The following is a 12,700-nucleotide window of genomic DNA, read 5'->3' on the forward strand; positions in this document are numbered from 1 at the left end:
CCACATTCAAAATATCTTTTTAAAAAATCTCCAAGAGCAACGTACCTAAATATGAACATATATTAATTTTGTTTGGTAAAACTTATAGTTTATTTTTGTTACAAATCAACTATATGTTTGATAAAACATTAAGAGTTTAAAATAATATCTTATTTTGAAATGTTACCACAATAACGTTTCAAATAAGCTCATTATTATTTTTTATCTTTATTAATTTATAAAAATAACACTATCTGTCCTATATTAATCAAAATTATAATATTGATTAAAAAAAAAAGAAAATCAAAATTATAATATCTTAGTTTACCATTTTATGTCTTTTAACGCTTCTCAACTAATTAACAATTAATTTTATCAAATATTTTAATTCAACTTTTCAGCTTTCAATTAGACATGTCAAACATAGCCATAATATTGTGCAACATCATGATATACTCAAATTTTAGCAATATGAAATTTTAATTGAAAAATACTAACACACAAAATCTTGAAATAGGTACTTATTTTATAAAAAAAAAATAATTTATAAAATTTGGGAGTCATAGTATAACTCATTTTAATTACATTTCCATTGAAATAAATTATAAATATGTTAAAGAAATGGAAGTGAGGTTGAATGGTTGAAGAAGAAGAAGAAAAGATCGAACATGGCGACTGAATTTCCTTCGCACTGTCGCATTGGCGATGGTTTCCAAGTTATTGGTTAATTAAATCTTCTTTCGTCAGTCATTCATTCATATGGCTGTGTCATGAATTCTTCACAAAGAACTCTTTCCTTTATCCAACTTAATCTGCAATATGTAGCAAAAATTCACGTTTTAATACAGTGGGCATAAGTGAAAACAGCAATAAGGCTATTGTCGTTTCATTTCACTAAAATTGAAGAAAAAAGCGGTGATAAAATCTGAAAGGCAACTCGCATGATCATATCTGAGTGCATGGGACTGCTTTTCGGGGAACGGGAATGGGGGCGGGGATGGCCGCCGGGTACCCGCCCCGTCCCCGTCCCCGACTTTTGAGTGTCTATATATATTAAAACCCTACTCCGATACTATTTCCAGTATCCTTGCCGCCGCAGATTCTGCTCTTCTTCCCCGAACGACATCAAGGTCCAAGCTCCGGTGATAAGCAATTACTTTCACCACCTACCTCCGCTGTGATTTTGTTGGTTAATCGGTTTTGTTTCTCTTTATTCGATTATTATATACAGTTAACACTCTGCTTGATCCATATGTAGCCATGAATTTTGTTGTTTATACTCTCTATTTGACCACCTAGTAAACAGCTCGCTTCTCAATATATTGAGCAACATTTGAAGATATGAATCTATCATTATCACTTGTATTGCCACACGAAATGAGGGTGATTATGCTACTGAATGAATTGAATCTTAGTCAGAGTATACCTGTTAGATATTGTTTGTGTAACTAAGGCCTTGGAAAATTGCTCTAAATACTACCATATTTGTTTTGGAATCTTTCAAGTTCAATTATGACTAATTTCTTGCTTGGCAGCTCTCTGTACAGCCATTTAACTATATCCTAACAATTGAGGTTTTGCTGAACTGTACTCTGATGCCGAACATTTCTTGTTGCCTTGTTGATACTGAATAACTGAAAGTATTTATGTTTCATGTTGATATCTATTACTCTTGCAGGAGCTTCTACTATTGGCGCTCTCCATTAGCTTAAATTTAGGCAGTTGTAGCTTTAACCATTACAAGTGGCATATTTCTCTGTTACTGTTGGGTCTTGCTCTATTTTCACCTTAATTGGCTATGTTTGATTAATTGTACAATGCAATCATTGCTATCCTAGTTGATCCATGTAAGTTGCTTTGAAAATTTCTAGTTTATGTACTTGCACGCTAATAAGGGAGCACTGCAGTAATGTTTATGTGTCAAACTTAAAGCATGAGGTATTTATTTGTTGTTGGACTTACAACATGAAGTATTTATTTTAGAGAAATGGATGGCACTCAAGGGATGGAATGTGATCATGCTCCTACACCGGCTGCCGGTAGTCAATCAGTTGGAAATGCTCCTCCTGAATCACCTGTGAATTCACCTATGGACTCTACTTATGAAAGTGATGACGAATATGAAAATGCTACTAGGAATGAGGATGGAGGAATGTGTGTAGGGAGTTACTTATTTGATCCAGATGCTACAAGGAAGCAACTTGTTAATATGATAATTATGCATGAATATCCAATTTCAATAGTTGAACATGATGGTTTCTTAGAGTTATCACGGAACGTTCAACCATTGTTCAGGGTTCCTTCTCGAAAAGAAATTAGGAGTGATATCATGGAGACTTATGCTGCTGAAAAGTCCAAAAGTATGAATATTCTGAGGAAAAGTTCAAGTAGGGTTGCAATAACTTTGGATATGTGGACAGCTCCGGATCAATATAAAAAATACATGGCTATCACGGCACATTTTATTGACAATAATTGGAACCCACAAAATTTTATTATGAGGTATGCTATTATTATTCTTGGTCACATAAATTATTTTTTATAATTTATTTCTTTACCACTTGTGTAATTTTTTTTCCCCCTGAATTGTTAGGTTTGTTTATGTGCCATATCCACATACATCGAAATTTCTCTCCAAAGCGTTGTTGAAATGCATATTTGATTGGAACATTGAAGGAAAACTGTATGCTTTTACGGTTGATAATGATTCTATAAATGATGGTATAGTTGACACCGTTGTATCCAAACTAAATCCTAGTAATCTCTTATTACAAGGCAAGTTGACTAAAATGCATTGTTGTGCGCATATTTTGAATTTGATTGTTCAAGATGGGTTAAATGCTATAGGTGATGGACTAGAAAGGATTAGAGATAGTGTTGGTTTTTGGACATCCACTCCAACAAGACTACAAACTTTTAGAAAAACTACAGAACTCTTGGGAATAGAATATTCCAAACAGCTAGAGCTTGATTATATGACCCAATGGAATTCCACATATCTGATGCTCAGTATTGCTTTGGGATACAAGGATGTTTTTAATCATTTGCAGCAGCAACTCCAGCAAGAACAAGAGTGTCTTTCTACTTGTTTACCACATGAAGATGATTGGGTATTAGTTGAGGATATTTGCAAAATATTGCATATCTTTTATTCTGGCTTAAATGCATTTGTAGGGGGGAAATGTCCAGCATCTAATGTTCTTTTCCCATTGATGTGTGAGATCAAATATGCTTTGGGTACTTGGATCACATCTTCTAGTTTGGTTATTAAAACTGTAGCAGAAAGTATGTTAGCAAAATTTGATAAATATTGGGAAGCAGTTCATGAAGTTATGGCAGTTGCTACTGTTTTTGACCCAAGATATAAGTTAAAGTTTGTAGAATATTCATTTTCTAAATTCTATGGAGAGTTAGCTGATGATAAAATCCAAACGGTTAAGAAGTGCTGTTACGACTTGTTTCATGAATATGAAAGCTTGTCATTTGAGATTTCAAAGGTAAATGAGGTTGGTGAATATCGCTTCCATGATGGATTTGGTTCTTATTTGAATAGTTCTGGAAGGATGGGATCGAAATCGGAGTTGGACTGTTATTTAGAGGACAATGTTTGGTCAAGAACTGATAATTTTGATGTTTTAACTTGGTGGAAAGTTGTTGGACAAAATTATCCAATATTGCAAAAGATTGCTAAGGATATCTTGACCATTCAAATTTCTACTGTGACTTCAAAATCTGCTTTCAACACATGTGGTCAAGTGGTGAGTCCTTATCGAAGTGTGCTTGATCCAAGTACTTTGGAAGCATTAATGTGTGCTAAAAATTGGTTATGGAAAGATGTCATAGGTAATGGAATTTTGTTGAAAAGAACTGATCACTTTTCTTTATTTTACTCAAAATGATATATTATATTGTTTTGTAGATGGACGTCGCAAGGAAGAAGAACAAAATTTTACTGTTGATGATGAATTCTTTGACAGTGAAGAAGAGTTGAAACGAATAGAGGTATATACTGAGTATTAAATATAGTGAAATTTATACACACACACTTCTTTAATCATTTTAACAATAATATATGGATATTAATTGAATCTTTTTGTTTTAAGGCTGAAGAATCAGATGAATAATGATGTATATGCCTTCAATTTCTATTCACTGCATGGTTAGTTGCACCTTCTAATTTCCATTCAATTTTGAGATAAAATGAAGTTGTGGGTTTCTAGTTTCATTTTCTTTCGTTTTTTTTTTTTGGGTGCAAACTAGATAGGTCAGATTATGTGGATCAGAAGTCCAGGACTGTGAACTTTTGAAAGCTTTCTTGAAGATTTTGCCTGATTATTATTATTACCTTTGTAATTTGTAGAAACAGTATGGCTAAGTTTATATCCATCAATGATTCTCATTGAATTATCATTTCTTGTTTGTAGTAACTGCGTAACTATTTAGAAACACTCTTTGGTATGCAAACTATTTGTAGAATGGACCACTGTGGCAGGCCCAGCCCTGGGCAAGGGCAGGCTGGGCCCTTGCCCAGGGCCCCATGCTTGGAAGGGGCCCCTACCCTATACCATAACTCTTATATATACTGTAGAAATGCCATATAATGATTTAGTATACGTTTACAATGTAGGTTTCTGAGTTGGCTGAGTTGGCTGAGCTTCGCATCTTAATCCACCTGGTCTAGGGATTGAATCCCCATATGTAATTTTACATAAAAATTTCCTCATTTACTATGTAGTATATGAACTTAAGAATTTTAGTACACTAAGATTTGAGTTGGTAGCACTTGTAGTTTCTATGGTCATGGTCATGGGATCAAATCCCCATGTATATCATTTTACATAACATTTTCCTACAATTTATTTATTTCTACTTCTAATTTGTATTTTTCTAAATTTAATTTGTAACTTTGTGATTTTGTTACCTTTCTATAATTATAGTGAGATTTATAATATAGATTAATTTATAATACATATCAAATTTTGAATCTATTTATATTCGAGTAATTTACTACTTATATTTAGAATATTTTTTGTTTTGTGAACTTTATAATGAGTTATGTATATGTAATATGTTTTGTGATTTAGTTATGAAAAAATATTTTAAAAGATAATTTAATTTTTGTGCGTCATCGTATTCAAATTAATCTAGAAAAACTTGAAAGTGATCTAACTAAAAAAGAGTATTTATAAATATGATATCAATATACAAGATGTGTGATTTATTACATGTTTTTTATTCGAACTATTTTATCCAATTAATTGTGTTTCATATTTTATTATGAATATCTTTTATCACGTTTAAGTGTTTTGATTTATTGTTCCCAATAATTAAGATTTTATGCTATGCTCTTATTTGTAAGTTTTTTTTTTATATAAATTTTTATTAATAATTACTTTCTTATTTATTATAGTAATAATGTGATTGTCTATAAGTTCATTTGGTTTTAAATTATTTATTCATTTTTACAAACTATATTATTTATTTATGAAAATACTGATGCAGTGATTAATTATTGTGGATTTAGGAATGCATTTATAATTGTTTTCATGTGTATGTAAAATTGTTAAAAACGTGTTAATCTTATTTAAGTTATTTGATATTAGTATTGCTTCCTTATTTAATTTAAATTTTAATTATAAAAATATATATTAATTTCGTATAAGGCCCGTTTTTGTTGTTATGCCCCGGGCCTAAAAAATGATAGGACCGGGCCTGCATTGTGGCCTCCATGAAATATTTGATTATTTGTAGGTCAGGGCATTCTTCTTCCTTTGTGTGTGTGGGGGAGAGAGAGACGAGGGACCACTACTTAATGGTGTGCATTTAAGTAAATTTCATTTTTGTGTAATACCTCGTAAACCATATAGAGAAGTAAATTGCACTAGGAAGATCTCATATAGATATTATCTAAATTTATATAATATTTTAAATTATTATTTCTTTATATTTGTTTGTTATTATACACGACACGAGTCTCCTATAATGTAATTATAATATTTATTTAGATAGTTACAAATTCGATTTTTGTCAACACTCTCTGACTGAGGTGAAATCTGACCATCTCACTCCCGTCAAAAGCATAATTGACGATAGGAATCCGTCACTATCAATTTTAAGGATCGAAAAGCAGTGGCAATAGGAAATCTATCATTGTCAATACTCAATAGCCTTAATTTCCACTCAAATTTATGCATATATAATAGCCAATGATGGAGCACTAACACCACCATTAACCCAACTTCCCTATTTATAACCAAGCATTACCCCAAAATATCTTTAATATTTAATGGACAGCTTCACGCCACTGTAAAACACATTTCTGAATGGGGATACCGAGGCGTGAAAATTTTGGCCTAACCTGGAAAGCTAAAATACATTATACCTAGCTAACCTCGAAATGCTTTGTATATATAAATGAAAATGTTTGTACTTTGTAGCTAGTAGTGAAACTATAAAAATAAAAATTGTATGAATGCGATGGTTTGAATTAACCAAACCTAACACAAACTAGTAGGGAAATTAATGCAGTGGGTATGAGATAGGTTTAAGTATAGAAGTCTTGAAAAAAATATGCAATTAATATCTGTTCAATTTTGTGTAATGCCTTTAACCGAAAAAATAATGAAAAATAAAAACGTCAACCAAAATGGTATTTCTCATCTTTTTTCATAAACATACACTTTCCTTACTTTTCGCACAATGCACTCATCATCACTAATTACATATTTACATGCCATGCTTTGCTTCACTTGCACAAAATGCGGGTCGGATCACATTAATTGGATGTTTTTTTTTTTTTTTTGAAAATCATTAATTGGATGTAATTGCTTTCAATTATTCCACATATCGTCCTCCCTACTTCGAATGATCACCCACACACCTCTTTTAAGTCTTATCAAACGATGCACGCAACTATATATATATTACGGTTCATAACATGCATGATGCATGAATCTCATCATAAGCTACACATAACTTCTTAAACAGATCGATGCCTATGCCTAACTGAATTTAACTTTATGATTGGTTATCTCTTACTTTAAGAATAAATAAATAAACCTTTATAATTATATAGATATTGATTATGATCAAATGAGGACATATCCTTAGGTGAAGACGTGAAGACTTATATGATCCTTTTATTTAATTAAGCCAATAGTTGTGATTTAATTCTATGCAATGGGTTTAATATTTTGTACTCAGTTTGTTGTGCATTCGTCGTAAGTTTGTTCACTTTGTCGTGCATCCAGTCACAGGTTGTTGTGCATTCATAGTGTGATTGTTGTGCATCTATCCCACTTTGTTATGCATTCCATTTTTATTTTGTCATAGCCTTTATAGATCACTCAAAATAGATGATCTGGATTTGCCATCACGTCCTCACCTAAGGATAGATCATCACCTGATCCAGATCATCTCTCTCTCTCTCTCTCTCTCTCTCTCTCTCTCTATATATATATATATATATATATATATATATATATATATATATATATATATATATATATATATATATATATATATATATATATATATACTAGTTTTTTACGCGCATTGCGCGATTGGGATAATGCCCAATATTTTTTTTTAAATAAGTACTTTAAAGTATATTAAGGCAAGATTATATTGAAATTGTTCATGCATAGATAATTGAAGGTTGAATTTGCGTATTTAAATAGGTAATTCTTCTCCCAAAGGTTGAGTCCCCAACCCCAAGGGCCCCCCACACTCCGACCCGACAGAGCATTGTGGGAAGTTGTAAATCACTGTGACTCAATGGTTCAGCAGACAGGACCAAATGCCGGTGCGAACAAGGAATCTGCCCACTTTGGACATAATTCCCGCACTGCCGCCGCCAAGGTTCAAACCTTGGTCTCTTCTCCCAAATACTGCCCACTAAACCATTGAGCTAAGCCCGTGCGGGTTAAATAGGTAATTCTAAGTTTACAAATGCAAGATAATATAGTCAAGATTGATTATAATTGTATAGGTATGGTTGAAACCAAATACGGGACATAAGGGAGAACAAATAAAAATTAGGGCATAAAATATTAAATATATACTAATATTGTTTGAGGAGATTTCGACATTAGGATTTGTGGTTAAGTTCTATTAAGACTTTAATATTAGAATTAGATTAATGGTGTAATTATAATTCTATATTAGACGTTAATATTAGAATTAGACTAACGGTGAATTAACGGTATCTAACGGAAAAGTTAAATGGATAATCATATAATTAAGGATAAATTAGAAAAACTTTTAAAAAAATCAAAACCTGAACAATTTGAACCATTCATTTGATTTAATAATTTGGCGGTCATTTTTTCTACCCAATGTTAATAATTAAATAAATTCGTCGATCAAATCCGCTAACTGCTGATTGTCAAACAAGGACATTGCAAGGTAGTTCTCACTTCAATTTGTTGTGTGATTTGAATACTCTCTTTGTCACAAAATCTCTCAAGTAGTTAATATGGTTGGCTTTATTAATTATATATTTTTTTTAATTTTTTCATGGTATTAATAAAATACTTGGTAAATAAATATATAGCATTATTTTGTATTATAACTTTGATATTTAATTAGAAAAATAGTGCACAAAAAAGATAATAGACAATATTGTGAATATAATCAATTGATGAATTTGAATGTAAAAATATTTACATTTGAGAAAAATAAAGACAATATAACTAATGAAAATATTTCTCTTAATTAATTTATTGATAATGAATAATTTTTTTTCACTGAATTAAGACATTGTAAGGACAATGTAGCAAATATAATCAATTAATAAATTTGAATATAAAGAATTTTTATATTGTAGAAAAATAAAGACAATATAACTAATACAATTATTTCTCTTATTTAATTTATTGATAATGAATAATTTTTTTTTGAATAAAGGCATTGTGGACACATAATTCTAAATTAAAGAAATGCATATCTATAATTTTTTGTTGTAGCTACTAAATTATTATTTATATAATTTAATAAGAGTAAAATAGAGTACTAATTATGCCAACTTTGATTGGGATGAGGTTCGAACCTAAGACCTTTTTTTTTTTATTGAAATCAATGAGTAAGTTAACGGTGAACTAACGGCAATTCTTAAAATTTTAATGGAATTAGTAACGGTGTGTGGGTATTTTAGGAAATTTTAGTGTAAAATTTAAATCTTATCAATTTTTAATCAATCTGAGCCATTCATTTGATTAAAATCTGTGACCGCCATTTTTTCTACCCATTATAGGCCTAACTCTCTTGACCTCTTATTAGTATAGTAGAAATCTGAGCCATTCATTTGATTAAAATCTGTGACCGCCATTTTTTCTACCCATTATAGGCCTAACTCTCTTGAGCTCTTATTAGTATAGTAGATATATATCACTACTACTACAAATAGCACTTTTAACGTTGATTGTTTGACACCTTTAACATCAGGTTTTTTTCGACGTCATTCTAGCCGACGTAATAAATGAATTATACGACATCGATAAAAAAAATCAACATCATATTTTTTTAATTTTTAAAATATAACATACAACGTTGTTTTTTTATTAAAAAACCGACATCGTATATTTATTTAATAATTTTTACTAAATAAACATCCCTAATTTTTTTTAATTAAATAAATGACGTCCCCTTAAAAAAAAAAAAAAAACCAACGTCGTATGTTATATTTTAACATTTTTTTAAAAATATACAACGTCGAATGGTTTACTTAAATTTTTTTCAAAATTAGTATACGGCATCGGTTTTATTAAAAATTCGACATCATTTACAATTTTTTAAAATTATTACATTTATTTTATGATTTCCAACCAAAACCTATGCTATTTTACAATTCACATCAATTTTCAAAACATATGCAATTTTACATTCATAATTTCACAATTGATCAAGCTAATAAATTTCTTAATTAATCAAACTAATAAATATCACAATTAATCAAGCTAATAAATTCTACAATTGATAGTAACTAATAATAATAATAATAATTTGAAACTTAAATTGTCAACATCAATTATTTAATGTACTAAAGGAACATTTTATTAACTCATTCATCAATAAGCAACTTATACTAGACCATACCTCTCTAACTTCATCAATCTCTTGTTGCCTGTAGGACGATCTCCCAAATTTCTCCAAATTCTACAATGCTGAAAATAGATAAATAGTTAATAAGCTAGTATTTTTAAAATTTTAAAGGAGAAAGATATTTTATTATCGTTCATTGGGATGACTTTTAGGGCATGGCCGATTTTGAAAAGTATATAAAACACGAGTTTTATGAAATCAATGGAAGCTAAGCAATAATTTGGAGATAGGGGATATCAATCAACACAAATAAATATGCAAAATAACAAAGGACAGGTAACACATAATTCAAATATCATGACTAAAGATTAAGGGGAGAAAAACTCAATATTGGGTTTTAAGATTACCAATCACCATTTCGTGAGTTAACATGTCACTTTCGTGATTTATGCTAGGCCTAATTGAAAGGCGATGATTGCCCTTATGTCCTAAATAGGCCTTAGAATTTGGTTCAAATGTGGTACTGCTCTCCCATGCGAATGTGCGAACTCTTCTGAACCATTGAATTTGCTCCGATCAATAGTTGAAAATCAATGAAGATGAGAAAAATGTTGTGACATTTTGACAATTTTATAACTCGTGTATATTTTGGTGGTGCACTAAGTGTTGTGGTGTGCTGCACTTGTGAGTGCTTTGTGGTACACTTTTGAGTGAACTATCGCGTACCACGAAATGCTGGTATGTAGACTGTGGTGGACTAATGATAAAAAATGATGCTTTTACATTATCTTTGAATTTTTATAATTAATACTTGATGATAAAATTAAATTATATAATTTAAAATTCATGTTTGTTGCGATTAATTAAAAAATAGTATAGTGAGAAAAATATACAAATTATATTCCAATGTAGTTAAATAAAACTCAACTTAACCAAGGTATAAAAAATTATATATTCGGATAAGTTAATATGATTTTCTTGTACTGTTTAAAGGAAAGGGGATATCCAAACTACTAATCACCTACTGAGGCTCAAACCTATCACCTCCCACTTAAGGGAGCAACCGGATACCATTGGACCACAAGTTCGCTGGTAACTAAGTTCTTTTTAATTTATTAAAAATTACTCGTATTTAAGTATTTAACTATTTAAAAAATATTTTTTAAGTTTTTTTATGCATATTTATTTAAGTTATTTACATGATATAATTATTTTTTTTAATGTCAACTAGCATTGTACCAATGTTTTTTTTAATAATATGGTTAGTTGCTTAGTCTAATATTTTTGCTTTATATTATTTTTCTATGACATTAGTTGCATGCGTACGTTACTTTGTGACAAATAAATTAGCTCTAAAATATGTTGCCGTGTGACAGTCATTTTAACATATGTTTGTGTCAACGAAACATGTGTGATTTTTATTATTTGAATTTTCAACCCGACAAAGTTAATAAATATCTTTTACAAGACATCAAACTTAAAACATTGTGGTTATTAAGTCAATTGTATGTACTTCTGAACCTGAAATTTCTCATTAAACTAAAAGATATTCATGTCATTTAAATCAGTACTGTATGGATATTATTTCACATTATTATTATTTTTATCAACTTGATAATTTTAGGTAACTTAATTGAACCAAACGGACCTAAAAATAATGTCATACTCTTTAGTCTTTTCTTTGAGCAAATATAATATGAATAAGATTCAAATTGGCCATTGAACGTAGCTTGAAAATGTAATTAGGTCATTGAATAAAAAAGTACAATTAGATCATTAAACATTAAAAAAACGTGCAATTTCACCGTATAGCAGTTACCATCAATTTTAGCAGGTTACCACGTAATCAAGTAACCTGCTAAAATTGACGGTAACCTGCTATTTGGTGAAATTGCATTCATTTGGAGTGTTTAGTGGCTTAATTGCACTTTTTGGAGTGTTCAATGGCATAATTACATTTTTTTTTTCGTTTAGTGACCTAATTGCATTTTAAAGTTACGTTCAGTGACTAATTTGAACTTTATTCCCTTGAACTTTATCAATTGAGGTTATTTCTCAGTTATTTGTGGGTCCCAGCATCCACCTCATCATCCACCATCTTATTCAATTACAAAAAAAAACCTTCTCCACATAGTTTTGAGTTATTTTTCAATTTTTTATGGATCCACAATTTAACCCACTATATTTTAATTATTTCTCTCACCCTGGGTCCACAAATATATCATACTTTGTAGGAGAAATATTTTTGAAATAACTCCTTCCCACATCAGCTATTAACTTTGAATGGAGAGAATTCATGTAGAAATAACTACTAGTGTGGATGCTCTAATAATGTCAGACTAGTCGAGAACTAACATTGTAATTTTGTCTTTTTTATTGTTTACTCAAATTTGTTAGTTTGTAGTTTTGTACAGTACTTTACTTTCTCCAAACCTAACACCTAATTACCGTACACCATACATTCCTCCAAAAAGGAATTGCCGAATCAGGGGGCAGATCGTAGTCAGAGTGACGATGACTTCGTTTCTGCTTTCTAAAAATCACCCAACTCTGATAAAGGATGGATAGATAGATAAGCTCAAAACTCGCCCAATTTCGTAATCCTCACTCCAACAATCTCCAAAACCCCCCACTCTACTCCTCTTCAGATTATCATCATCCATTTCCAGATATTGATTCC

This window comes from Ipomoea nil, unplaced genomic scaffold (genome assembly GCF_001879475.1).
Source record: "Ipomoea nil cultivar Tokyo-kokei standard unplaced genomic scaffold, Asagao_1.1 scaffold2159, whole genome shotgun sequence".
Taxonomy (NCBI): domain Eukaryota; kingdom Viridiplantae; phylum Streptophyta; class Magnoliopsida; order Solanales; family Convolvulaceae; genus Ipomoea; species Ipomoea nil.